We start from the raw sequence: 3,395 nt of genomic DNA, 5'->3' as shown, positions 1-3,395 counted from the left end.
GGATGTGGTTTCCCGCTCTGACACCTTTGACTCCGACATTCTGGAGGATGATAGGCCGAGCATGCCCTGGATTAGTGCCCCTGTCTTGCAGAACACAACTTGTCGCGTCCTACTAGACCCCCGCAAGCTTCTCTGTGAAAGTTCTTCGATAGTCGCTCTCATTCCGTGCCAAACTGTTTTATCCCCACGAACTCCTCCCAAGCCCCGGCCAGAGCCCGTTCCCCTCCCTGCACCCCGCAGTGCCAGTGTCAGTGAAAGCAAACCCCATTTAGTAGATAACTCTGAGGAAGTCCCCTTGGAAGTGTTCCAAAGTGACTTGCTCTCTGAAATTTTATCCTCCGCAAATGCCTTACAGTTACTCGGCGAAGACATGAACATTTTATCTCCAAACAACCCCTCAAATAAAAGTGTATGCGCCGGTAATGAAAACACTAATCCTTTTAAAACAAATTTTGGAAGTGACAATCCAACTGTAGATGATTCCTCAACGGTGGCTGTTGTCGATAATGCGCCGACAGAAGATTGCAAAAGAGCCAATCATGCAGATGGGAATGTTACGATGGAAATTAAAGAAACAAAGGAAAATCGAGAAGACCTGGCTTCTTGGTGTTTTGAGGGTGACGATGGATTCAGAGATGTTATCGAAGCCATCAACAGATTGTGCGACACAATGTCTAGTTCAAGTACTAATGTCACTACCGAAGATGATTCTACAATTTTTTCAGTTCCCAATACCGAAGACCGAAGAATAACCGAGCAACCTAAAACTAAACCCCGGCAAGCTGAAAAATGCGACATTAAAATTTTTACCAGTCAGACGAGTAATTCCGAGGATTTTTTTTTAGGAGATAATTCTGGCCCTGTCTTAATCAATAAAAACCCAGTGGCAGAACTACCTCCCGATATTACGGATTCCGTTGACAGCTTAGTTTACCCACAGAGTTCAGAGTCTCTTTCCACCTCAGAGGTGACGGGGGACGAGGCACTGAATCCCTTCTCTTCGGGGGCCGAGTCGTCGTCTCCGGCGATTATAGAAGACGATTCCATCAACCCGCTGCAGTACAGCGTGTGCAGCTCCAGCATCCTCACGTCCTCCACGGAGGGTCACCTCCCCAACCCTGAGGAGGTCCCTCCCCCGGGACATGTGGCGGCTATGAGAGTGAAATTCGAGACCATCACCAACATCAACTCCGACATAATGAGACTGTCCAGAAGATCAGATGATGAAGCGTAGTATTAGAACATTTAAATTAACACAGTAAGTATAGATTCTGTTAAAATTGAACTCATTCTGCACAATCGTAACGATAGAACATAATGTTAAATCTACGGGCATCACCGTCTTCGTATTACTAACCAGCAAGAGGATTGTACTGCATTCCTGGTGAACTTCGGGTTGGTCAGCATAACATTCAGTATTTGTGTATAATAATAGTGGAATGATTGTTATCATGTTATCCACTTTGGTGGTTAATTATTTCCGTGGTGATCATTTTTCATTAGGGTATCTCGTTGATTTGTAGAATAATCTGTAATTATGTAAGTTACTATAGAATTCCGAGGTTATATACTTAATATTGCTGTATTTTTACATTACATGTAATGTATTTTAGGTATTCCTCTGTTGCTTATTTATTCAGTTATTATTATTGGATGATTTAAATTGAATCACTCGTTAACCAACACACACTTGAATGTTATTTAATAGAATTTCAAGAGTAAATCTGCATTATAGTACACTATATATTTAGGTAGTTTGTAATTTATTATAATACTTTGTATACAAACTGATTAACTAAATTTAGATTTACAAATAGTATTTATATGCAGTTGGACGTTTTCTTTCATTCGTGTTCTTTTAAATAATAATTTAAAGATTTGTCGAAATAAACAAAATCATAGTCATAGGCTTTTTAAATATATGTTTAGGTAATTTAAAACTTATGTTTTGCTTTATCAAACTATCAGTTTCTCATAAATTAAACGATAATACGCAATGTAATAATTTGCCTTTAAAACTAGCAATATTTTATTATTATGCTTACACGATAATGAATGATTTTTAAGTTTTTTCTATTCAATTTAACTTACCATTTTCTCTTGTTAATACAGATTCTACTTAAAAATTAATATTAAATTGTAAGATAATATATCATACTTTTATTTATGAATTACTTTAATCGAAATAGGCTTAGTAAATAATATCGTTGTGGTCGTAGAACAATGATGTATGTGCGAAAAATGCGACATTGACTTTATTTTATATTTGATCTTGAAGAAGTTTTATAAAGGCTTTGAAAAAAATATATGTAAAACTGACCAAGTATCAAAGGATATACTTTTGTACTTATCAAATTGTGAGATAGTGTCCAAAAAAAATTTTAACAGCTCTCATGTGAAGTTGAATCTACAATCATGACGATATGTGTTACTTTTTCAGTTTACATACATTGTTATGCAACAGGATACATATGTACTCATAAATGTACCATCAACAGAAATTTGAATTGCTTTAAAGAATGCATTATAAATGTTTAAATTTTTTATTTTATTTAGAACTACGGATTTCAGTTATTTACCAGTAAGTTATTTAATGTTTAATTATACTAACATCTTAGCAAAAATAGTACATACTTAAATATACATATTATATTAATGCATAAGACAACTGTTAAAACCAAAAAAATACTAGTGTTAATAGGCATTTTTTAAAATGTTAACGGCACAGATCTATGGATAATGAAAGCTGAATAAGATAACATAACTAACTCATTCTTAGATTATTTATCCTCAAAGCTTTTCAAATTTCTGTCTATAATATGATTAGAGCATTGTGGATATTTTTTTATTTACAGCATAACATTGGGGTTCAATAAAACATAAGTGGGTGATAAAAATATTTTGAATAAACCAATCAAAGTTAGAAAAGTTTCAGATTAACATTGTGTGTAGTTTAAGTTAATATATATGTATACAATACATAATATAAAATAGTACATATATATTATGTAATTCACAAATCTAACTAGTCACTGAACTTGTCTGGATGTAAGTCTTAATTTAAACACCACTTTTAATACTACTTAATTCTAGTTGTAGTAACACATCTGTATGCCTATTAAATAGACAATTATTAAATTACTATATAAACCTATGTAATGTTAGGTATACAAATGGGAGTTAGATGATAGTAAAAAAAAAATTACAATTTTTATAGCGCCGTTCTTCACACTTTGGTTTTTTTTTAAATCTGTATAGGGCTTACTCTAAATAATTTTTTACTTCAGACTAATTTATAGTTCATAAAAATACAAATATTGTAACACACATCTATATAATGGGGGATGTCAAAACCTGCTCATCTACCGTACTGTCCCAATATCGCCAGCATGATA

The sequence above is a fragment of the Micrasema longulum genome, unplaced genomic scaffold, assembly GCF_059751315.1.
Source record: "Micrasema longulum isolate JH-2025_06_02 unplaced genomic scaffold, ASM5975131v1 h1tg002065l, whole genome shotgun sequence".
NCBI lineage: Eukaryota > Metazoa > Arthropoda > Insecta > Trichoptera > Brachycentridae > Micrasema > Micrasema longulum.
Note: the sequence above shows the minus strand (reverse complement) of the source record.